Source organism: Alligator mississippiensis, chromosome 14, assembly GCF_030867095.1.
Source record: "Alligator mississippiensis isolate rAllMis1 chromosome 14, rAllMis1, whole genome shotgun sequence".
In the NCBI taxonomy this organism is placed as follows: domain Eukaryota; kingdom Metazoa; phylum Chordata; order Crocodylia; family Alligatoridae; genus Alligator; species Alligator mississippiensis.
In genome coordinates this window covers 16,781,586-16,807,646 of record NC_081837.1, presented here as the reverse complement: position 1 = coordinate 16,807,646, position 26,061 = coordinate 16,781,586, and the positions used below count along the sequence as shown (strand labels likewise).

The following is a 26,061-nucleotide window of genomic DNA, read 5'->3' as shown; positions in this document are numbered from 1 at the left end:
GAAATGCAGGGATGCTGATACACAAGACACTGCAGAGCTTTAATTAGGGCATCTCTTGAAGCTGTTCTAATTAATGTACCACCCCCCAACCCCCACAAGGAAATTATCATGGTATAACTGTATTGAAATTCACACCATAGCTTATGCTGGTGCAAACTACCTGGGTAAGTAAACCTTTGTTTTTAGTTTGTGCTTATCACTGAAGTACCTGGGCACCTAGACTGGAAATAGGCTCAGGGTGGCACATTTCAGACTTGGATTTTGATCTCCTTCCTACAGAGTTTGGGAATGTCTGGATACTGGTTTCTGCCCATCTCTAAACAAATCCAAGCCAACCTGCCTTAATTCCTGCTGAAATTCAGTCCTGGTTCCTCAAAGAGTCTAAGCACCACTGGAGTCCTGTTTAAACCCTTTCAAGGTGCATGGATCTAATGCTGCCTTCTGCCCAAGGACACTTTTTTCACTGAGATCTACACCCATGCAGGGTGCTAAACAATGGATGAGCAAAAGCCAGTGATAGCCTCCATATACTTTGATGGAGGGAAACTGGCACATTTCATACCTACACCTGTGGCTCAAGCTGAGCTGTCCCCTCTTGCTGTAAATCTGAACAAGCTGTGCAAATGCTGGTAGAAGAGCCCCTTGCTTTCTACCACCCACCTTGACTAGGATGCAACTAGGGGACTGAGATGCACAGTTCTCATTCCCATTACTGGGAAATTGAGGATCCAGCTACTTTTGGCATCTTGGAAGTCTCCTTTGTACTCTTTTACCTGCTTGCATACTGCCTACTTGTTCCCCCACCCCATTCTTTGCCTCCCTCAATCACTTCAGGGAGGATTAGATAGCTCACGCTTTCCCTCAGTCAGCCAGTCTGGATCTGTCTCTCTCAGGATCCTTTTCCATCAGTAGATCTCACAGCCCCTTACCACACAGCTCAGTATCATTATCCCCATTTTACCAATTGGGAAACTGAGGTCTGAAGAGAGAAAGTGACTGACTGAAGTTTGCCCAGCAAGCCAATGGCAGAGCCAGGGTTTCCATGTCCCTGCTGAGGGCTCTCTCCACAAGGCCACGCTGTGCCCCAGTTCCATTCTGGGGTGGCTGAGTCCAGAAGCTTGGCTAAGCTTCCCATACACATTTATTCGTCTTCAAGGAAGGTGTACTAAGCACTTTCCTTCACTTAAGTGGGATCACAGCACTCCCACCAACTCCCTCAGCTTGCACCTCTCAGACCCAGAGCAGCTGGCGGGAGGCTCCTGATGCTGATGGAGGGAATTGCATTTCCCACCCAATCCTCCAGCCATAGGATCAACTTCTTATTGGTGGACAAAGCTCTCTTCCTACCTTGCCTCCCAGCCCCATACCATGAAATGGCTCACCACGGGGGCCGAGGAGGAGGAGCAGTGCTGCAGAGATCAGGAAAGTGGTCAGTACCCAAAGGCCTGGTCTCCACACTCTGTGCTTGTGAACTGGGCAGGGACCAATTCTCATTTCTGCTTCTCCCTCGTCCCACAGGCAATCGTCCGACTGTCTCTCAAGAAGATGAGAGGCCACACCTGGAACATTCAGTACAAACATTAGCAACTGTGATGGCAAAGCCTTGCAGCCCCATGCACGGACGAGGCCTCCATTGTGCTGGGCACTGTACAGAGCAGAGCAATGTTCATGTTCTCTTCCCCCATAGAATCACGGGGAAAGAAGGGACCTCAAGGGTTGCCCAGTTAGCCCCTCTGCACAGCTGCAGGATCCACTGCTCCCCAGAGCTCACAGTCTATGTGACAAACATTGCAGATTAGTGCCCATCTGCAAGGCCTTCTGGCACAGCTCTGCACACCCATGATAACAACACAACCTTTCTAAGGAGCACGTTGCTCAGGTGTTTCCTGGCTCTGGCATACAAGTCCTGCTAATGTATATTTGATGCTGCAGGGAAGCTGAGGCATGAAGAACTTAAATGACTTGTTTAAAGTCAAAGCAGAGTCAAGAGTAGAGCACAAGGGCCCAGACCTCTATGCCAAATAAGCACAGGATTGAAGGGGCCTTCTTGGCCACTGAGCCCAACTCCTGCTATCATGGGGCCCAAGAGCCTGCAAACATATAGCAGCTGAGCACTGACCAGTAAGATGGTTTGAATCCACTGCTCCTCCGGGGAGGCTGTTCCAGGGCTCCATTCTTCTAAGGGTTTAAAACCTTTGTAGCTCCCGATTTTTACTCCCTGATGTGTCCCTGACCCCTCTCAGCTATCTTGGTGCTGAGCTATGCAAACTGGGCTCTTCCCCTCCTTCCTACCCATCCTGTTTCACAGCTGAATTGTGCTGTTGGCCCTTAGGGCACATCCACTCTGCTTCCCTCGTGCCTGGGAGGACCACCAGGAGTCACTCCATCTGCTCATGCTGCTCCATATGTGCCTGATCCCCAAAAGGGAACAGTAATGGTACCTTTGATTGGCCCTGAGTCAATAAGCATCCCAAGACAAGGAGTCCACGAACAGTGCAGGGCTTATGTTCAGCACTACTCTAAGGTGCCTCTATGTTGCCTCATTTGGTAGAGCAAGCATATGCAGAGTAGGCGAGTGGATGGTGTATGTTGCACTGAAGCCCTCCCACACACAACCCGGAGGAAGTTAGCTTATGTCTTTAGTCACCCTGTGATTAGCTAATGCATCCAAAGTGTCCTCATCCACTTCACCAGAGACTTTGTTTCCCTCTCCTTGAAGATCTAAGAGAACCCAGGAATCCTGGCTCCCCAACCTTTCCTGCTCGAGTCCTGGCTCCCCAACCTGTCCTGCTCTAGCCACTCTCCCTTAAGATCTAGTCAAAGTAGGCTCCAGCCACCAGACATGCTTTCTTCTCTTGTGAATAAACTCACCTCAGCAATGCAGAAGAAGACAGGAGCAGATAGGAGCATGGAACTGATATGACAGTTATACACCAGTGGACAGAAGCCAAAGCAGATCCAAGTGGGACAGGATCAAGAGGGAAGAAGAAAAATGTCAGAGAGAAAATGAGGGAGATATTAAAGATAATTAGATGCTATTTCCCCTGTGTGCTGCTCTCTCCTTATAAATTACTGTCAAGGAGGGCACCTGCTAGCTTGCAAGCAATGCCAGTTTGCTACAGCTCTGCTAAAGCCCTGTAATGGAAGGGGGGCCAGGCTCTGCTCACAGTTACTCTGAATGAGCTCTACTGCAGTTGATTTATACTGGGCTCAGTTGATTTATACTGGCTAAGACAAGAAGTGGGCCTTGTACCTTTGTGACTCCCCAGCACATGGAAGATGACAAGCTGGTGACATTGTTTACACAGCTGATCTCTTCTGACACTGGGTCCTGTGCATGCCCAGCACCGAGCACATCAGGGGCTCTGTGCCATCCAACACCCTCCACTGGCTGGGCCTCCAGGCTGTTCACTATGTCCCTGTCCAGTTCTGAGACTCAGCTCATCCTATACCCACTGTACCAGGCCTGGGCTCCCCTCAATCCTACTGCCTCTCGTCTCTTTTGCCTGAGGCAGAACTAGGCAGCTATTGTGGCTGGCAGAAGGAAGTGCCTGCTCACCTTCCCTGTCATCATGATTTCATTTGCAAACCCACCTCTTCTGCACCATACTGCAGGGAATGACCCACTGGCAGCTCCCTGCACTAGCCACCAAGATGACTGTTGTCTCTTCTGTCCTAAGAGCATGTGTAACCTATGCTAGTTTAGTATGGTGCCTTGTCCCCCACAAGCACTGGAGTCTGCTTCCGGATCTAAGGTGACCTGTTAGCTCAGGCAGTAGGTGCTTGGGCTTTTTAGATTCTGAAGCCCCAAGTCCAGCCCTATTTTCCTGTATGTCCAGGCAAATCTTATAAGAGTTATAGTGGGTTACAGTAGGTTAAATGTGGCCTCAGACACTGTACTGGAGTCCATGGGGCATCCATAGCCAACAGCTGTTGGCTACACAGCTCCAAAGCAGCCACCTGAGAACCAGGCCTGGCCAAAGGCCCAGTGACCCCAGCAGGTGTGATGACCATTCCCAGGCATGGGATTGAGTCCTGCAGCCTTTAATAGTAGACCTTCCACCTCCTCACCCCTTTCATTTGAAGGGCCCAGGCCAGATCTTGCTACGAACAGTGCATGGGCCTGATCCTAGCTGCTCTGATGGCAGCATAAGCAATTAAGTGCATGTTTGTAACCTATGGGATGTGCCACCATTGAGACCTGCTGATTTGTCCCACTCTTGCTGTTCGTCTCCTGCTGACCAAGCTCTGGCGGAAACCTGCCAGCAGACAAATAGCTCAGTTATGAAGGGATGAAAAATAATCTAGTCCATAATGCTGTGCTTTCAATACTCCATTCATCCTCAATGCAGAGAGGCTCCATTCTGAATAATGTCTCCTTTTGTCTTGCTGGGCCCTCCCCATCCTCACGCTGCAAGTGGCTGAGAGATGGCAGATGAACGTGCGATGGGCCAGTGGCACATACCTGTTCCCTCGCAAGGCTGGGTGCTCAGAAGGAATCATCCCAGGCTTTCCTTCTCCCCCTCCCACAGACCGCTGGCTTCCAGATCCACCAGCCTTCCCTCCCTCCAATGCAGGTTGACCAAGGAGGAGGAGCAGGCATTTGTAAGGCACCCAGCCCTCTCTGGTTCCCCTGCCATTCTGTATTATAGGTGATTGTTGGGAAAGAGCCAGGCAGATCAACTGCGCTTGGCAGTGGCAGTGGCCAGTTTTAACCATTAAAATGCCACACAAGTGACAAAACAGCAATTAACTTCATGGATACAGCACTACACCTTTCTTACCCTTTGCCCCCACTCCCTCATCTGCCACAACCCCCCCCCCCACCCCTTGAGTCCCAAATTCCATATTACATCCCTCATATACTGATCTTTAAACCAGGAGGGGGCTGTTTTTCTGGATCCCTGTGTACTGAAAACCAGCTTCATCCAGTTACAGGTTATCATGACACTGCCAATTTGTTTTGGATGTTTTATGAACCTCATGCATTACAGAACTGAAAAAGGAACATACCTTTAAATGAAAGTCTTTTCCCCTTGGTAATGACTTTGAATGCTCAAAAACATGGCTATACAGTCTATGGAGTAGCGCAACCTACAGAGCCTCACATGAATCCTATACACTGCATCTGCAGGTACACACCAGCAAAGCACCATCGACACTGCACAGTGTCCCATCAAAGTCCCATCACAGTTGTTACACCAATTCATAAATATCATTCGCCACTCATCATGCCAGAACAGTTGTAAAGCAGCTGATGTAAAAAATCTTCCCCTCTGATTTTAATTTGAAACATATTTGGTACAGGAACAAACCTGTGCTTCACTGTACTAGGATTTATTCCACTCAGTAGCCATGCCTCTTCTGTTTTTAAACAAGTGAAGCCAGCTTAGGAAAACCCAAAATCCTTTTGAACTGTTTCCCTGCCAGATCACTAGGTACTTGTAATTATCACACTGAGAAAAGAAACATGCCATAAAGCCACATACCTGTTTGGGATTCTCTTTCCAGTATAATGATGGATATATTAATCCGATAAATAAATCTTTTCTTTTGAAATAAAGAGCTGATTATTGCATTAAAGGGATAAAAAAGGAACTAGAAGTAGCCACTAGTTCCCTCTGACACTGAGAAAAACAGAAAATGGGGGGAAAGACAGGAAATTTTTTGAAACTTAAAAAAAAAATAGGAAGGAAGAGGAACAAAGTCTCATCCATCCACCGAAGAGCTCCAGTCTGTCATCTCTGCCACCTTTGGGGAATGGAAGTTACTGCTGTTGGATATGAAGTTGGTTATGATATGAAAATAGTCCCAGGGTGCCGCATCCTGGGATAGATTAGCACCAAAGAAAAAGAAGAGGAGGAAGAAAAAAAAAAGAAAAAGAGAAGAGAAAGAAGAAGAGAGAGAGAGAGGGAAAAAGGGATACCGTTAAGGAGACATAATGGGATGGGGAGTGGCTCAGGTTTCAGCTCGACAGGCAAGAGATACACTCTTAATTTGGGCTCTCACTCAGTGCTTCTGGTGATGGCAAGTGGAGACTGATGCACCGTTTTAATTGGGGGGAGACATTTCCTGAAGAGATTTTGGGGAATTAGGTGAGTTCCACCCCTCCAAAGCCCCTCCGTTGGGAGGCAATCTGCAGTAAATGCTTTGCTGCAAGTATTTTGGCCACCTCCCCTCCAAGTAGCCAGCAGCTGGGATGCTGTAGGAGGGGAGGGTTTAACAGCCTCTTGCCTTCTGCAGGTGGCTTATGGGCTACCTGGTCAGTGGGCCCACTACACAGCAAATTCCTGGGTGAGCTCTTCGTCTCCACCTCCCGCCTCTTTACATAGAACAGAAGGGACAGAATGGAGAAAAGGGGCTCGAAAAGCCACCGTTTGAGCGAGGTAAGTTTCCCTCCACCCTAGCACCTGTGAAAGATGGGCAGTCCTTTGTACAGGAGCCCTGCTGAGGTGGGATGAGGGTCACAGGGGATGCTGGGTGTATAGCCACAGCAGTAAAGTGATTCTGGACAGTGCTATGGCCCATGCAGCATTGTGAGAGCTACCTGTACCAGAGGCCTCTCCGCCCTACATGACAGCCCAAGCGGAGACATAACAGGCAGGCTCCGGGTACCAGGTGGCCAGGCTGGCAGCAGCTTCCATTCTGGCACCCCCTCAAAGTCAGTGCCTGGGGCTGGAGCCTTTAGTGATCCACCATCAGTCACACTACTCAGCTCAGGACTAGGAGGATGCAGAGGTGGCTTAAAATCAGTATGTTCCCCAGACTGAGTTTTGTGCTGCAGCATATTGGTTCTGGCTGCTAGGCTGGACACTGTTGAATTTCTTGGCCAATTGTGTTTTATTTGAGTGAAGTAAGTCGGGCCTACCCTTGTGTACATTCAGTTATGTCCTTTTCTCACACACCTCATTCTGTCTTCATACATGCTTTCTTTCAGCAACACTCTGGGAGCAAATTTACCAGTAGCCAGCCTCCAAGTCTCCCGAGTAGGCTGTTTCTGGAGCTGCTGGAGGCATGTGGTTCAAGCAGCATTTGAGAAGCAGAGCAAGGTGGGAATTCTCTATCACAATTTTTTTCTCTGGAAAGACTGGCTTTTCCATTAGATTATTTTGTGAAAATGGGAACAGCTTTCAATGGAAAATGCAGAATCTTTTCAAAAGGTGTATAGAAAATTCCAGTATATTTTCCAGCATATTTCCGTGGACTCTTTTTGGGCCCTTTCTTTAATACGGCTAGTGTGCTTTATTAGCACTACTTATACTTTAAGTATCTGTAGAGCCCCCTGACCATCTTCTCAGGCGATGGGGACACCTTAACTAATGTTCTTTTTTTTGTGTTAGAGGTATTGGGCCAAGTTCAACCTGGCTCACACATCTGTGTGAAGTGCTGGAACCACATGGGGAAGACACCAATGTACTAGATATCCAAGGTGCTAGTAACCTATTGCAAGGGTTGTCAGCTGGGTGTACGTGTACCATAGGGGTACACTTGGAAAAGTCCTAGGGGGTATGCATGGGCAGACAGGGACAGAGCACTGCCACCCACTGCCACCTCCTAAGAGCAGGACCGGGGGGCAAGGGCAGCAGCGCCCCTCTGCAGGCTACATAGGTACTGCCCAGCTGGGTGGACACAGGGGGGATGGGGAGCTTGCACGTGGCAGCTGCCGCCGCCATCCGCCACACTGCCACACACTGCTTTCCCAAGGCCAGTTGCACATGTGGCTCTTCTGACTGCTAATGGGCAATGCGCGATTGGCCAGGTACAAGGCCCATCTTGCAGGCTAATTATGTGTTTGGGGTGTGGGGGATGGACCTATAGATGCTTGTTGGGACTCAGTGCCATAGCAAGGGGGGGTGGCGAGTGGGGCAGCTGCTCCCCCCCACCGCAGAAGTGAAGGAGCGCCAATAGGCACTGCCCAGTCAGCAGTGGTTGGGGGGGTGGAGCCGCGAGTGGCTTGTTTGAGGGGGGCACAGGCATGGGGGGAGGGTGGCTCCTGCTGCTCTGTGCACTCCTGGGCAAGCATGGGGGGCTCATGCCCCCAAGATCTGTGTGCAGGGCGAGGGTGGGCTGCCGCTGTGGGCTTGCTGGAGCAGGCTCGGAGGCCACTTGCTGCTGGACCCTGTGATGTTTCTGTGCAACCCCCCAACCCTGATGTTTCTGTCACTGCTGGCTCTGTGGTACGTGTTCACTTGAGATGTTTCCACCCTTAAATCTGCACCTGGGGGCTTGCCAGGCCCCAGGGTTTTCTCCCCCTTCTCAGTAATAAGGTAGGGGCCCTGTTACTGTCCCCTTCCCCTGTGCCCAACCCTGATAACTCAGCTGGGTTTGGCACCCACAAAAAAAATCTTCTCTCCAGGAGCCTGAGGCTAGTAGCTGATTTCAGTCACTCACAAACAGCCTCTGCAAAGCAAACACATTGCTTATTCAGCAAGAGGTATGTAACAGAGAAAAGAGTTAAACCTGGTACACAACTGATCTAATCTAAACTTTATCCTCAGAGGGAGAAGCAGCTTTGAAGTGACCTGATGTTCAAAGACAGGTGCAGAATATCTCACATCCTGATGTGGAAACTCTGAAATAAGGAACCAGAGAATGCTGGAGACAGCCAAGATCTGTGAGATATGAGCCCAACAGATGCCAAACTGACTGCACCTAAAAAGAAAATCTGCTCTTCATATGGTCCATGAGATTGATCCTACCTATTGCCTTCAGTGGGAGTTTTGCCACTATCTTCAAGAGATATAGGAATGGCCTCATGGCCACCAATACCCAGTTTGTTCTTCCCTTTAAATTCCTTGTCTTTGTTTTCTTCTGCCATAGAAAGGAGACTAAAAGAATGCAAGAGCCACTAATTGCACTGCTACCCCTCTGTTATTACTTTTATCTGTGGACTTGGTAATTAGCAATTAGGCTTTTAATTTTGTTTCCTAGGAGCGCAAGAGCTGTAATTAGGCAGCTCAGAAATGTAAGAGCTTTGGAGGTGCATTTTGTGTCTGTTTTGTTTAAACCTTTGTTGGGAAGGTGGCATATAAATTGCACAGATAAATATATACATACATGCACACACAAATAAATAAATAAATACATTCCTGGTCCTACTTGCCCTTTGCAGGGAGCCTGAGGGCTACAAATATCCCACATGAAAATTAGACTGAGGATCAGATTTTGAACACCCTTAACCAATTCTTTTTAAATCCAGAAGTACTGGACTTGATCTAGCACTCTGAAACAGTCGGCACTCCTGGGGCCATCAGTCACTTAAGGACCCGTGAAAGAATTTCTATGGTCATTTATAGTGGATCATGACTGCACTGGTTTTAATCTCTTTATTTCCATTGTGCTGGTGCTGGTTAATCTGGCAACACCAGGCCATGCACTGAAACTGATAGGTGGACATGCCCACCATAGTTTTGGATCAGCAGGTAGCACGTATAGGACAGGGCATATATAAGCAGCTACTGTACAAGACAGGGGTGCTCAACCCCAACCCACAAGCCATGTCATGTAACTGGCCCCCAGGGGTCTGATAATGTGGTGCTGAGGGAGTGGTGGCAGTGTTAATTGCTACTCCCCTGCTGCCAGATTTCCAGACTCATGGGGAGCCTAGCAAGGCAGATAGTGTGGCCCTGAAACTAGATAGGGCACATGGGGCCTGGTCAGGGCAGCACAGGGCCTGATCTGGGTGTATGGGGCCCAACACTGTGAGGGATCTGGCCTCTGGACCAGCCCTGCCCCAATCATCTGGCCCATGGGACTAAAAGGTTGAGCACCACTGGTATAAGATATGCAATCTGTGGAATCACACAGGGAAAACTGTTTTGCTCTTACTTGCTAGGAGAAAGAAAAACCTTTTTGACTCGTATATTGACCCTGCTGCCTGGAAATACCTTGGCCTCTGATAATAACCAAGGCACCCAACAGCAAGGTGAATCTCTGGGTGTAATAGGATTCTATGAACAATCAAGTCAATTCTCATGTCAGGCTGGTAACAGATGTCCCCAACCAACTGGGGGAATAAGCTTCATGCTAAATTGTCAGGCAACTGTTATGGATGACTCATGAAGCAAGGAGAATGGGGTTGAGGGCAGCTGTGTCCAGACCATGTCCAGAGCCAGGAGCAGTCAACACCATGGTGAAGAAAGGCCATGGGCCATGTGATCTCAAGAAAAGCGGTGCCTCTGCAAAAAGAGACTTTCCTCTTTAATTAGCTGGGAAAACAACAAGAGAATAAGAGAAAGCAATCTGTAGCTGATACAACACTGCCAGGAACTATCTTGGTGATTTATAGGAAGGGAACAGTGCAATACAAAAAGCTGCCAGCCAACAAACAGGCATGTTTTTTGCTGACTGGAGAAAACAAATAGGGGCTGATCGGATTCTCAGGGCAGCGGTTGCTCTTGTGAGCCATTTACTTGAGTTGTTATAATGAGCTATAGGCTTCCCCTTTTGTTTGCTGAGCTAAATCATCTAGAGTTTATGAGTTTATTTCTGGCTGTCGTATGCAGTTTGGAAAGTCTAGCATGCAGAAATGGTGCTGTGCTTGCAGCAGAAGAGAAATGGCTGAGAATCACTGTGGTTGGGAGACTGTGTGGCTCTGGGAACTTGTTGTAGAGCTGTCACCAATTCAAACCCAGGCTGAGTCACGATGGACCACAAGGTCTCCCATCAGACACCACAAACGGGCTCATATGGAATGAGTTAGAGATCCATAGAGAGGGGCATGCTGTACATCATTTAAATCTAGCTTTTGTCCCCATTCCAAAGTCTGGAGGTGTTTGTAGCAGGCTCAAGCCTGTAGCTAGCAAAACAGATACAAACCAGGACTACCATCCCAATGAATGCGGGCAATCTCAGTAACAGGGCAATGCCTGAAAGGACCAGAAAGACTGAACTGGTACAGTGGCATTACAATCATGCACCCAGTATTAAGAACCAGCCCAAATTATTATGTCCAGAAGGAGACCTTTACATTTATCCAGATGAGAAATAGGGTGTTAGTTGCCTGGATTTCCACCATGTCCCAGGAGCAGACTATAATCTGATGCCCGGGCAATCTTCCAATGGACTGACTTGGTAGAAGGAAGCAGGGTCCAGTCCCATGGTCAGTGTGTGAGTAGGGGTTGGATGTCATTGTTTAGCACAGCAGGTGTCTGGCAGCCATAGGGAATGAAGGATTGACATGTTCTTGGATCTCCCCTTTGCTTGGGTGGGTTTTCCAATCCCATTATAACTTTTTCCAGATCATTTTCTTTCCATCCCTGTCACTTTTTCTGCCTGGAAACAGTGTTCTCCACATAGTCAGCCAGATCCTCAGCCCCTTCATTGTCAAACTATAGCAGCAAACAAGGCTTCCCCTAGAGCAGAAAAATCCTGAGGAGACAGAAGGGGTGGTCCAAGGTAGGCTAAGATGTAGCTATAGGGTGCTTGTACATGTGGCGATGCTGCTGTCATGATGCATGTGACAAAAATTTCCCATTGTGTGGTGTGGCGGAGCACCAGTGGGGTGCTCGCCACTTTAGGGCTATCACAGGCTTTGGGAGAGCCTGTTTTTGGCAGCAGCAGGGAAAAGCCTTCTGGGGTAAAAATTGTAAGGGGGAAGGTGGGTGTCAGAGCACCTTAAGTGCCCTGCCACTTTAAAACCTGGATCAGGCAGCAGGCAGGTGCGGCTCAGCCCTGATGAGTGGCTATTTTAAGTCCCAGGCCAGCAGGACTGGAGGTAGCAGTTTGCTGCCAGACACTGTGGAAGCAACATCTTCTGGAGGAGCTGCTGCTGCTTTGAGACCAGCTTGGAGAGAAGGCTGAGACTATGGGGAAGGAGGAGGCTTCATTGGTCCTGGGTATGACCTAAAACTGCACCCTGCCAGGATAGGGAGGCCTTGTGGTCCTGCCTGTGGTAGGGCAGGGTCACTTAAATGCCAGGCTTGAGGACCATCCTGGTGAAAGGTGGCTTGGGGTGCCTAAACTCCTGCCCCCACCACCTGGTGGGTTACAGTAATAACACTGGAGGGGGGAGTGGGGCTGGTGATGTCCATAGGGGACACCTGAGCTCACTATGCTGCAAGACCCCAAAGGGGTGTGGTGGAAGCTAGGTAAGCTTTGAGACGTGCCTAAGCCTGGAGGGGTGGAAGATCCTGTAAAAGGAGCAGTTGAAGCCCTTGTGAGAGGAAGCACGTGGGTGACCGGTGTCTCCTGAGTTAGAAGAGGCACTTGCCCCCCCACCCCCATGGCTGATCATGCCAACCTGGAAGTGTCAGCCATAGGGGGGCACCACGGGGATCATTTCTGGCACCTGTGCTCCCTGGCTGGTTCACTCAGGGGGGTACCAGTGCTCTCATCTGCCCCCATTGCCTAAGTGGGGAATGCTGCCTGTCAGGAGGTGCGTCAGTGCTCTCAGGGTGCACATGTACCCCTGTGCATCCCTTAGGCGTCACCACTGAGGGAGCGAGGAGTGAACCAGGGATGCCAACGAGTGGCACCTAAGTCTGTGGGGGTGTTTGACCCCAGAGTGTGGGGCTGGAATAGAGAGTGGCAGTTGTGGAGCCCTGTAAGTGAAGGGCTTGAGTGGGGGCCGGAGTTAGGTACAGGTAAGCCTCTGGGACCTGAGGCTGCAGGTGGGCAAGAAGCCATTTGGAGGGTGGCAGAGGAGGAGCCATGGGGAGAATGGGGGGCAAGTCATCCGGCCTTTTTTGGAGAGCAGCTGTGGGAGTTACCTGGCAACACAGTATTTTGTGAACTGCCCAGTACTCATACAGATGAGGATAACAGGAGATGCCCAAAAGGATGCATGCTTTCTGGCTGGGGAGTGAAGAGTAGCAAGCCTAAAGACCCTCTGGGAGAGGGCAGGGTGAGTGTGGTCCCTGGGAGAGAAGAGGCGCTATGAGTGAGACCCAGGAAGGGTGGGATGCAAGAGACTGGGTGAGAGCTGGTGGAGTATGAGAGGCCTCAGTAAGATGGAGGCAGTATGAGTGTGGCCCTAGCAGGGCAGCATGTGAGAGACTCAATACTATGACAAGAGCTTAGCATGGCTGTAAGCAACATCTGCGAGGCATGGGATATGTGTAGAGATGGCCAGAATATGTATTTTGGCCCTTAGACATCAGGGCCCTTGAAGGGCAGCCTGCCACCTAATTACCAACATAATTATCTTTGGTCGAGGCATGGTAGGTGGGTGGTGGGCCAAAGGCAGGTAGGTGACCAGCACAATGCTGGTCAGGGAGTTCCCACTTGTTACATGTGGCTTAATGGCATCACACATTACACTTTTATGTGAGTTTTAGGTGTTTTAAATGAGTTTGACTGCAATGTTGCAAGTTGCAATATTGCAGTCATTAGTCAGCTCACCTTCCCACTGCAGGAGAGGCAGGCAGGCTCCACAGAAAAAAAGGATTGGGCCCTTCACTGCTTCTGCCTTCAGCAGGTTCCTGCAGACAGCAGGACACCTGGGGCCACCCAGGAATGGGCTGGCTTGCCCCTAGGGCAGTGCAGGGAAGTGGCAGGAGGGCAGCTGGATGTTCCCCTGGCTCAGGGAAGCTAGCAGATTTGCCCAAGCTTCCAGGGCCCCATGTACCATCCCCACCACCTTCTATAGCTGCTAGCACACCCAGCTGCCCTCCTGCCCTCTTCCTGCATTGCCCCAGAGGCAATCCAACCTGTTCTCAGGCATCCTGCTGGCCGCAGGAGCCTGCTGAAGGCAGATTGTTTTTTCTGGGGAACATTCCAGCCTCTCTGGCAGCCAGGGGGTGAGCTGATAGATTAATGGCACAAAATAATGCTCTCCCACTACCCCCCCCCACCCCGGGGCTGTGGGAAAGATGGGCAAGCTCCCTTTTTCCCCTTCCTTCCCCAACACAGGGCAGAGGGGAAAGGATTGAGCCCTTCCCCACTTCTGCCTTCAGCAAGTGCCTGTGGCCACCAGGACAATAACATATACACAGTGCCGGAAAAATAAAATCCACTGTTTCAATTCAGGGGGCATAGAATGCAACCCTACGGACTAAAAACCTGTCACATGTACAAGTGCCCATAAGCTACAGGCCAATGCACTGTGGCAATCCTGACCAGTGAGACCAGTTCCTTAGGATCCATTAGCTCTTGTTTCAAGTTAACCCTGAGGCTGCTCTGTTTCAGCGTGCACCTGGGACTGACTGGGCTCGCATCAGTTTCCTAGGATAGAGGGGAAGGAGGCAGAAAGGTGGCATGAAGCCATGTATGCCCCCCCCCCCCCCCCCATTGCTCAAACATGCTGAAAATTACCTAGAAGCTGTACAAAAAAAAACTAGAACTCTTGGTTCCAAAATGATACCTTTTATTAGACCAACTCGGAAATTGCAAGGAAATGTGTCCTTTTCTGCCACCTTTTCGATCAAAGTCCCTTTGTCAGGGTCTAGAAAAATTATAGATGGTACAAGATGGTAAAGAGTCCCCATAGGTAGGAAATAAACTGCTTCATTTTTGCACAGAGGGAGCTGAAGATGAAAGGCTGTCCCTCTGGGTTAAGTAAACACCTAGAAGCTGGGAATTTAGCCCCAAGAATTTAGCCTTGTGTGTCACAAATAAATGGAAGTACTTGCATCCTTGTGCCTTTTCTGGAGGTTTTTAGTTCATAGATGGAAGGAGAGACTGAGCAAAGAAGCAAATCTGAGCAGCAGGTAGAGGCTCTGGAATGAAGCAGCACTTGCGCATGGGACAGCCAGAAGGAGTTCGGTGAGAGGTGCCCATCCCCTTCCTAAACAAAATCCCCTTTGTTTGCTCCTGGTAATCTGCTTCCCGACAGGAATGTGCTTCAGAAACCACTCTGGGCAGGTGAGTGAGAGCAGCCCAAGGACGCCTTGTTGAAAAGGGGCTGCCTGGATGGGATGGTCAGGTGTGCCAGGCTGTGATCTCGGGTGCCAGCTGCAGGGTGGAACAGGAGATGGGGTAAGACGAGGGGCTGGAAACATCCAGGATCCCAAGGGGAAGCTGGAGGAAGACTGCTCTATAGACTGCTCCTGGCTGCGGCATCCTCTTAAGTAGACACTTCATGGAAAAGAAGACACCGGAGGTCTAAACACTCCAGAGAAACCTGAGCTGGAGCTGTTCATTGTTCAAAGTAGCAAGGAGTAGTCTGGCACAAAGCTGCTGTAATCTGCTTGCCTGGCACAGCAGCCATGCTGGGCCCCCTCCTAGCGGGCCATGATGTAACAGCCCATAGGCTGTCCCACAGCAGCGGAGGAAGGCAGAGCAGCCATTTATGCTGCTCTGCTCTGGTCTGAGCCAGAGGTCAAGGTCTAGCATAAATGAGGGACTTGACCTCCCATCTTGCTCTCTGCAGCAGGCTCTGACTACGCACAGGGGTCTCTCCCTCTCTCTCCCCCCACTCCTAAGGTCCTGCCCATGTGGAACCTGAGCACTGAAAGGAGCTTACCACTGGCAGCTGCAGTTTCATCTGATACCAGGCAAGCTGGGGAGGATTTCAGCACTTTCCCTTCCCCATCTCTAGCCCAACAGCAGTGCAGGATTCTCAGTTGTTCCCCAAGGGCATCCGAGAGAGACCGAGCTCCCATCATCTTGGCTGGTGCTTTGGGACATCATGAGAGAGGCCTCTGCTGCCTAGGGACCATAGCCCAGCCCCCTCTTACTTTTGTCCATATGTCACCTGACCTGGTGCCAGGGCTAGCTGTACCTCTGTGCCCTCCCTGGGCTTCATGACTGCACCAATTCGTGCCTTTCCCCTGCTGACAAGGAATTCCCAGTCCTGCTCTTGGGCTGAACTAAGAGCTACTGCCTTCTGGGGATCAGTTGCTCTTACCCAGCAGGTCTGACCGGGCTCACTCTGCACCTGTGGTGCTTCCCTTCAGGAGCATGTGACCAGGGGTGAAAGCCGGGACCAAGCAGCTTCCTGCTACCAAAGTGTTCCTTGTGTTTATAGGAGGATCAAAACACTGGAAAGCAAAAGCTTATCTTGAGCTGTGTTTTCCTTTACTGTGAGCATGTTGCTTTTGCTTACCAGTGAGCTGTAGGGAAGAACAAACACCCCAAGAGAGTTCATCTTTTTTTTTGCAGAACAGATGTGTCCATGGCTCAGCATATTCCTCACTCCTGCTTCTCTCTAGCCATATATCAAGGTTGATAAACCTCCTATAACCTTCAGATCATCTATTTCAGCTCCAGCAGTGGAGTAGTAACTATCAATCAGGGTGCCAGGACACCCTGGGGTGCCATGAGATCCTTTGAAGCATGCCCTAGGAAGTGTGAGGTGATAAGCAAATATAGGGAGGCTCTGGACTTGTGCTGGTGGGGAGAGCCTGAGTGAGGCTTGAATTGCTACCTCCTGAGATGCAGCAAAATGCCTTCAACTGAACCCACCTATGAAAATGCTATGGGTTGTAAGCAGACCTACGGTAAAAGAAAATCAGAAGGTTTGCATGATCCCTCACTAGTGTCTAACTGGAACATGCTGGCCTTCCTCTGCTCCTCGCATCAGCCTGGCTCTAAGGCACTGATTCTTAGCCAGTGTACCATGAGATCCTTTTAACAGTGTTATAGGGTGCCACGCAATAGTAGCACTATTTAGGCATGCAAACGCCTACACATGACTGACCAGATAAATCTAAAGATTTCAAATAGGAATCCATAGTGTCAAAAACCATCCTGCCCTGTTGTGGTCTTTCTAAGCTCCCTATAACAGAATAATTGCTTTATAATTTTTCTGTAGTCAAAAAACAAGTAAAAGCCAAGAGCTGCTTTTTCTGCAGGTGCCTTGATCTAACAAGGCTGAGAACCACTGCTCTACAACCTGCTTTCATGGGGCTTGCACACTGAGCAGCAGTGCAGCTCTCTGCACACTAGATGGCAGGCATTTTCAGCAAGACACAGCTGAAACAGCTCTGGCAGGATTTAGTTTGGATAAGAGATCAAACCTCAGCTAAAATCCAAGTTGTTCCCAGCCCCCACTCCAAAGAGGACTGACACAACAGCCTGCATGCTTCTGGGTAATTAAAGGAATAGGCAAAACACACACAATGCAAACTCAGGGATATTTGCCATTAGTCAGCCACAAAGCAGCAAACAAGAAAGGAAATTAAGACAACAGAGATGGGGGGGAAAAGCACTGAGACAGGGAAAAGAAAGTAGAGAAAGCACTTTTGAATTGGAACACGACTCCAGAACCAGCATTGACTCAAACCTCGAAGGCAGCAGGGGCAAATTTGTGCCAGCTGATCATATATGTCCCCCAAACACTGCACTTAACACTTCTCACCCAAACACCTCCAAATCCTGTATCATTACCCTATGGTATGAGTGGGAAACCGAGGCACAGAGTGCATAGGATCAGGCGGCCTTGTCTCTCAGCCTGGGACCACCCCCGACTTGACATATGGCCTTGTCCAGTCACTTACACCAGGATTGTCTGGTTGTCTCAGTTTTTGTGTGCCTGGTGTCATTTGGGCTTTCTTTAAAGTGGTGGCAGAGCCCACTGAAGCTCCCATTGATGGTAGCTGGAGTGACAGGGGCCAAGCACCTCTAAAAACCAGCTCCCAAGCATTTCAATACTGGCACCTAGCACCTTCATGATGCAGAAACCATGTTTGACATTTTCAGCCTGGCCAACTCCCCTATTGACTTTGCAGCAGAGTCAAGAACAGAATTAAAGGATCCTGGGCTGTAGTCTGGCTGCCTGCCAACCATGCTGATCTGCACAGCACATTAGCCACTTCCCAGAAAGGGAAGGGGCATGGCAGATGTACCCCCTACCCAGTAGCAAGAATATCAATCATTTCCTGGGTGGGTGCCATTTGCAAGACCATCTTAACCTCACAGGAACTTCTACAACACATTCAAAGAATATTCTGTCAGAGCCTACACCACCTGCATTATGGGAAAGTACATAGAAACACTCAGCCCATGATTAAGGATTGTCTTCACAGGAATTAATCCAAAACAAGGCAGGACATGACTTCAAAGAGCTTTAAGCTATACTGGTCAATTTTGCCCATGAAGACAAGCCTTGTCATTTGACCCCAGCATCTTTTCCTGCCCATGGCAGGGGGTCGGACTAGATGATCTGCTTACGTCCCTTCCAGCCCTACCAGCTATGAAACTCACAGGGCAGTCTCCAGCCTCTTCCCCTGGTCCTGCATCCCCTACCCTCCTGTGCTCGCCCAGCCATACAGGGCTTGTAGCAGGGCATTGACAATGTGTAGGGGGTGCACGCAGGTGCACGTGCACCCCCTGAGATTGGCTGTGCACCCCCTCAAAACTCCAGCTGTGAAACTAGGAGTGCCGCTGGAAGTGCACTTCCGGTTTCACTGCTGGCTTGGCAATTGGCTGCTGGGGGACACCCTGTCGGCAATCTGGTGCCCCCCCAGACTCAGGAGGCACCTGTCGCCCATGTAGCAGGGTCTCCTCACAGGAAGCTCCTCTCTTGTACTTGCCCTGGCAGGGCTCCAAGGGGAGGCAAGAAGCAGAAAAGATGCACTGATTCTCTCTGGTGCAGCCTCTTGCTGCTGCCGCCACTGCAGGGCTCTGCCAGGGGCTCTGAGGCACAGACCTGATGAGGTCCTATTCCTGACCTCCGGCCTGTCTCCCTTCCCCTCTGTTCTCTCTCCCCTGGAAAACTGCTCCCCACCTTTTAAACAAGCCTTTTCAGCCAATCCCAGGCCAGGGCTCTTCCAGGGGTTTTGCTAATTCAGACCCCTGCTGTGGTTATATCACTCCTCTCACTACAAAGAGGGCAGCTTCACTTGCCCTCAGAGCAGATGGTGCCGCACTGGGCCAAACTCTTTCTTCACACACTATCCCTTTGCAGGGCAGCCCTTCCTATCCCTTTAGGTAAGTACAATTTTAATGCTGCTACAATTCAAAAACCTGTGGGAGGCTGTAGTCATGGAGAAGCTAACTTGCCAGCTGTGGCCCTGCTTCAAGAAAAGAAAGAGGGAGAGGACAAATATTTAGATAGCTAGCTGTGATAGACGGTCTACTCTAACAAAAGATGTTCCCCATGTTGGAGTGCTTGCAGTCAGTGCTTTGCATACAGATTGTGCAGCAAGTATGTAAGGATCTGATTTGTTGAGTGATCTCTGCTGACTACAGGAATAAAAATATAACAAGGAAGACTCTATGTAGCCAATAGATTTTGGATTCACTTGTTGTGGTAGGTTTTCCTCTCTGAAAACGATCTCTCACATTATCATCCCCTAATTCAAAAGTTCAGCTGCACCATTACCTTATAGTTTCTATTTAACATTTCTAGGCTCAGCCTATAGTTGAGTTGGGTGCTGTACCTAAGTACAGTGAGAGACAATCCCCACCCCAAAATCTTTACCATCTACACAGACAAAGCTGGTCAAAAACCTACTTAATCTGTCACAGCTGTCTCCTATGTAAACCTTAAGGACTACCCTTTGGGTAAGGCACTGCTCTTGGCTTCAGCAGATCTGAATTCCCAGATTTTCTGCACATCTGTTATGTGACAGCAGACAAGTCACTTAACCGCCTCATCCCTCTGTTGTTTGAGGGTGTGTTTGTCCTTCACCTGCCAAAAATAAGAATTCAGTCACATGCAGCCCTCAAGGTGCTACCATGATAATACCAGTTGATCAGTCCAGGTGATGCTTGTGCTCCAATACAGCTATTCGTCCTTGCCACTTTACACCCTGGAGTAAATGAGGTTTTAGGGATGCTTTTTCTAGTATGTCAATCAGCTGTTAGTGGCAAGTCCTCCTCAGCCCTACACAACAGGATGCCTTACTTGTATGAAGGCAGATCTCATTGCATTTACATGCACCTGTGTTGATGACCAAATTCTAGTTTCCTGGAGATGTCACTTAAGAGTCATCTGTTCAAATGTGGTTAAATAAGAACACTTCCGAAGCTGGTAAAAGCTGCCACTATGTTCAGCTCTGTACCATTGCATCCTCTTGGTTAACCTGATGGTTTGTCAATGGTTAATGCAATCTTGGTCTTGCAAATGGCTGTGGCAAAAGTCACAGAGGAAGTTGCAAGGCATATCATCAGTGTCTGTAGCTCATGCTCCAAGCAAGCTGCAAGTTCAGAGTTATCCCCCCCACAAAGCTTCTATCTACTGTCTTTTATTTACACTCAAAAAATAATTTAAGGACTGTGTCCCTGTAGAATCTTATCTCTACCTGCAGACCTGCAAAGTAATACACCCACTTGGTTTCAGTTAATTCTCTCACAAGGAACAGTGCAAACAGTGCTTTGGCAACAACACTATTTGTGATATAAAAAGATATGGTGTCATTTTCTCACCCATGCTATCACAGAGCTATCAAAGAATGCTTCCTATTTTATCTGGTCATCTACATTGCTCCAAGAGCAGAGACAGGGACCCAATTCGGACCTCAGTTACACTTGGGTAACTCAGTAGTAACTATTAAAGCTGGCTGAATTGCTGTGGGTATAGGCCCTCTATGATAGCCTGTGGTCTTTATGAACTTCCCCTTTTCTAACCCTGTGTGGCCATAAAGAAAAAGAATAATATTGTTCTTATTATGACAGCAGGAGGTATGAACTCCCAGCATCTAAATTGTAAATGTGAAGTATATTACTTAAACAGACAGATTACAAACCTGTCATCAATCACATCTGGCAATTATTGGTGCTCAGTAAGTATTTTCAACTCAAGTATATGACAGACTCATCTATCCTAGAACAGATAAATCTATGCACATTAGCACATGAGGCTAAATTGCATGCAGCTTTGGTTTGTGAGAATTTGTATTTAAGTAACACTGTTTACATGATCAGCATTGCAAGTGAAGGATCTGTAATCAGAAAACTGCACCTCAGACAAAGGTTGTGAGTGCTGGGGAGATTATATGCCACAGTTTATTTAATGCAAAAAGTAGAGCTTTTAAAACACTTGCTCTCTGAGGCTGAGATTATAAAGCAAGTTCATATAGAGCACTGACTCTTCTGCTGTAGTTAGTTATTCTAGATATAATTTATTTGTGAGGATGTTTTTATCTGATTACCAGTCTGCTCATATTAGAGCAACTATGGCCTTTATCTTTGAAATGGACTAGATGAAGGCTTGTTCACCATCACAAGGTTTAGAGCAAAAACCAAGGTGAAAGAACTGGTTCGGAGAGACTTCCTGTTTGCAGATGACATGGCCTTGGTTGCCCACAGTGTATCTTCCCTGCAAAATCTTGTGGGCAGATTTTTCTGAACCATGCAAGAGCTTTGAGATGGCAATTAGTCTCAAGAAGACTGTGATCATGAACCAAGGGGTGATCATGCACTTGACATCACTCTAAAGGATAAATCCCTTGGTGTTGTTGACATTTTTTCTACTTGGATTGTACAATCAACAGGAATCTTGACCTTCAGACTGAAATGGCTAACAGAATTAGAAAAGCATTTAATAATTTCAGGCTGTTATAGAAACATTAATTATTCTTCTTTTGTATGGCTAGGGCAAGCAATGGCATAGAAGGTGCAGGTTAATTAAAGCTGTATGTTGAGGTTTGATAGCCAGTTGATGACATTTTGGCCAGCTAAGTGGATTTGCTTCAATCCCTCCATGATGTGCAAATTCAGGGCAGGAGTTTGCAAGGTGGCTCACTGACTGCACCTTACCACATATGCAGTTTGGTGAGTCCTTGATGCCCCATCTGTTCAATAAATAGGAACTCTTTCCACATCCCATACAAATGCGGTTCAGCGCAGTCCAATATTTACATTGCAGGCAGAAACTCAGAAACTTGATGATCAGATCTAGGACCTATTTTTTGTTGCACACTGTTGCTGCAGACTAGATTTTTGTACCAACAGCTGTCAGTGTCTGGATTGTTCGATGAAAGTTTGAGAATGTGTAACCAGAAAGGTTCCCATGATTTGAGCCTACATCTTGGTGGGTGGGTGATATCTTCATACAATGTTAGTTCAGGTTCAGCCATTATCTTTTTATACTCTCAAGTATGGCCAAATCCTTTCTCACCATGGAGGGAATTATATTTGATAACACCGGCAGCCACAGAAGCAGTGTGGATTTTACAGCAGTACTTACTACTTGTATGGTGGCATTCACCTGTCTGTTGATGTGATGGGTGTGAGGGTTTTGGCACCAGATGGGAGTATTCAGCTATAGAGAGTACCAGGGCCTGGGTTGAGCATCCTTTTTCCCAGGATACTCCAGCAACCATCTCTGTTTGCCCTCACTGTTGTCTTTTTGCCAGTAATTTTGAGATGCTGGCAGTAACTTAGGGTTTGATCTAGAGTGACTCCAAGGTACCACTGGTGTTTTTATGTGTGAGTTTAGTTGCACAAAACTGTACATTTAGTGTCTTATTGCCCTGAGAGTTGTTAAGGTGGAATGAAGAAATGACCATCTTAGCTGCATTAGGTTTCAAGGGCCTAGTTTGAAAATAGTCCTCTATGATGTGCAGATCATTTTCAAATACTTTTTTCTGCTGCCTCAAAGGAATCGCCTTGTGTGACCAATGCAATATCATCAGTGTAAATAAATTTATGTGATGCTGTTGGTGGGATGTCATTGGTATTTAGGTTGAAAAGAATCAGAGAAAGAATAGACTCCTGAAGGAGACATCATTTAGCACTCACCAGTGGCTCATAACCTTGCCAAGATGTACCCAGAATCTATGGCTTGATAGGAATGCGTGTGTTAGTGCAAGAACTGGTCTGCATTTGATGACATGCACCAACTTTAGCAATAGTCCTTTTCTCCAAACAGTGTTATATGTGGAGGAAAGGTCTATAAATGCTGCACTTGTTTTTAATTTGTGCTGAAATCCAGCCTCAGTGTGGCTGGTTATTGCTAATACCTGATCATAGCAGCTTTTGTTTGTCCAAAAGGTGAAATGTGCATGGAATAACAGCAAACAACCAGCTAAGGTGAAGATGCAAATCTACGAGACCTGTGTGCTCTCATCCCTGCTTTATGGTTCAGAAATGTGGACTACATATGCTAGGCACATCAAGAAACTGAAAAGATTACGCATGAGATGTCTACAAAAGATCGTGATAATAAAGTGGGAAGACAGAATACCAAATAGAGGTACTGGAGCGCGCAGGACTGACATACTTAGAAACCACTATAAAAAAGAGGAGGTTCTGATGGATCGGCTACATCAGGAGAATGGGAGGAGACCGTATCGCCAAGAATATTTTGTACATTGAGATTTGAGATAACTCTAGAAAGTGGGGTCACCCTCTGGTGGTACCACAATGTGTGCAAAAATAATATGAAGTCATTCAACATTAATGTAGAAAGCTGGGAGTAATATGCAGAATCTTGTCTGATCTGGAGGCAACATCTGGCATTGGGTACAGCTCAGCACGAAGCGGTTTTGATCCAGAGGCTGGAAGCAAAGTGAGAGAGAAGAAAGCAGCATGCTGTAAACTTGGCCTCCAACTCAGACAACATATGGATCTATGAAACTTCCAACAAGCTGTGTCACTCTTGAATTGGGCCTGCCAGCCACATATGGATTCATCAGGCATCTCGGTAGACCTCTTATGTATACACCAGGATCCAGAGGATCAACAGTTGTTTACTGCATATTAGAGAGAGGATGCCTGAAGGGGAATAGAAAGACCTCCTGAGGGACTGTCCAAATGGAAAATATGCTACTGTTAGAAATTGTCTTTGACAACTGGGAAGACTATGGTCACATACCCTTTTTACCAGCACATTCTGTTGTGCTGAGATATGGATAGCAGGTCTGTGTGAAGCAGCTAGTACTTGCTTTGGATTCAGATTTGGCCAATTTGGGGGACAGTGATTCGATTCAGTGATTCGAATCACTGTCCTGATTTGATTCGTCTGAATCTCCAAATCAGCCAGGCCCATCCCCCACCTGCTCCCCCAGCCAGGCAATGGCTGTCTTAGCTCCTGGCACTTGTTTAAAAAAAAAAAAAAGCCCCGGTAAAAAGCCCACATAATCTTTTCTGAAGATTCAGAGAGCTTTGAATCGATTTAGACCTTTAAATTGGTCCCCTGATTCAATTCAGATTTGGAGATTCAGCCACTGAATTGGGCTGAATCTCCTCCGAATCAAATCACCACCCGAAGCTTTGCACAGCCCTAATTGATGGTAAAATAAATGAAAGCAATAAAATAAAACTAGCACAAGATATTAGGCATGGAAACGAGATGACCCCAGAGTCACTGATTGATAGGTGGGCAAGGTCCCCTGGAAGGCCTTTGCGATGGATGAGGTCATGTGAGTTGTAACCCATCAATGGACCAATCAAAACAGGTAAGAATTCAGTCAAGAACTTGTATTCAGTGTTCTACAAGTTCTGAAAAGATTTGGTGAATATTAAAACAAACTTCATGACTCTGAGATCTGCTGTTTTATGATTTGAATAGCCATGTATGAGGCATCCATCATGAGTATCTGCCTGAACATTGTGAGGGTTAGATTTGAGAACAAACAGCACCATCTTTCCTGTCCTCCCAGCCCGCATATTATATAAAGAGTGTGTGTGTGTGTGTGTGTGTGTGTGTGTGTGTGTGTGTGTGTGTGTATATATATATATATATATATATATATATATATATATATATAAAGAGTATATTCTCCATATCTACTCTGCAGCCCTGAATTTAGGTGGGGGAAATTTAGCTGTCAGATAGGACCATGCAGAACTCACTGATTAAAGGCCTAGTCAAGCAGATGTGTCTTGCAGGGTGGCCAAGCATAAACACAGCCATCTGCTTGGCAGGATAACTGAGGAAAGTGGACTGCTCTGGCCCATGCACAACTCTACCATGAAGGTATAATCAACTTCAGTGGAGATAGTTTTGGTTGATACTGGTGTAAATGAGCAGAGGGGAAATCCTGCTCAGAGATACTGCTGATCAATACCAAGAAAGACTGCAGAGAACCCTACTGAAGATGGCAACCTTTTGGTCCCACCTGATCATGAATCACCTATTACAGAAATGATTGTGTCCAGAACACTGAGACCTAGGAGCAGGTAAGTGCTGCTTTTGGCTGGACTTTGTATGGGTTTCAAACAGCCTGACCAGGGGATCTTGTCAGCTGCCAGACCCCAAGTACTATCTTAATGGTACCTAGGATGCAAGTATGTCTGGTGCTTCTATAGGGAATGTGGCTGGTACAGTGCCAGGGGATTGGCGCGCCATATAAAGCATGCTTGGCACAGAGCCAGGGGATTGGACAATTTGAGATGAGAAAAGTGATAGACAAACAAAGCAACACATGTGTTCTGTCTCCCTAAGGTGGCAACACAAGATCAACCTTGGACTTCTTGTTTGAACAACGAGGAATCCAGAACTAACATCCCACGCACCCCGGTACCAGCGAAGGTCGCTACTGTAACGTCTAAAGGAACTGCTTGCCAGGTTATATTATGGGGAGGACACCTGTAATAAAGCCTAGGGATTGCTATTTAAATTCACTTGATACCAAATTGGACGAGGGGCTGTGTCAATCCTTGGGGGTCTCTGGTAAAAGGAATCCTAGGGGCAACAATATAATCCTAGGGACTGGCCCATACCCCATAGTACAGAGCAATTCTCAACCATTTTAGGCTCAAGGCACTCCTCAGAAAATGCTGGCTCTTGGTTTTCACTCATTTTTCTGTAGTCAGAAACAATAGAGCAATTCTCTTGCAGAGAATTCAGAAAGCCCACAACAATTCAGTGTTTTTTAACACAACCAGTTCATTCCTATTTCAAATGTCTGGGTTTATCTTGTGAATCATGTTTGAACACTTAACTACTAATATCACATGACACCCTGCAAGCACTCCTGAAAGGCTCTCAAGGCACCCCAGGGTGCTGTGGCACACTAGTTGAGAATTACTGCCATACAGGAAGGTACAAAATCTTACAAGTATCCTTGCAATCTGACCAAGGGAAAATTCCTTCCTGACTCCAAATCTGACAATTGATTTAATCCTGGAAACATAAGCAAGACGCACCAGCCAGGCATCTGAGAGAAGATTCAGCTCTGTGAACATACCCCCAGACCTGAAAGATACAGGAAACATGGCCCAGCAGATAAAGCACAGGGCCATTATAATGCTGCCTCAAGACGGTATTTTGCTGAGGAACAAGATCCTGGT

General features: G+C 47.7%; 1 long non-coding RNA gene across 1 annotated transcript; it reads left to right on the top strand.

Moving 5' to 3' along the window:
- The first annotated feature begins 6,229 nt into the window (after positions 1-6,229).
- On the top strand, positions 6,230-9,545 carry LOC102576195 (uncharacterized). The gene is made up of 3 exons (XR_362791.4): positions 6,230-6,386; positions 6,938-7,049; positions 8,499-9,545. It is a non-coding gene; the product is annotated as an uncharacterized LOC102576195 (long non-coding RNA).
- The last annotated feature ends 16,516 nt before the right edge of the window (positions 9,546-26,061 follow it).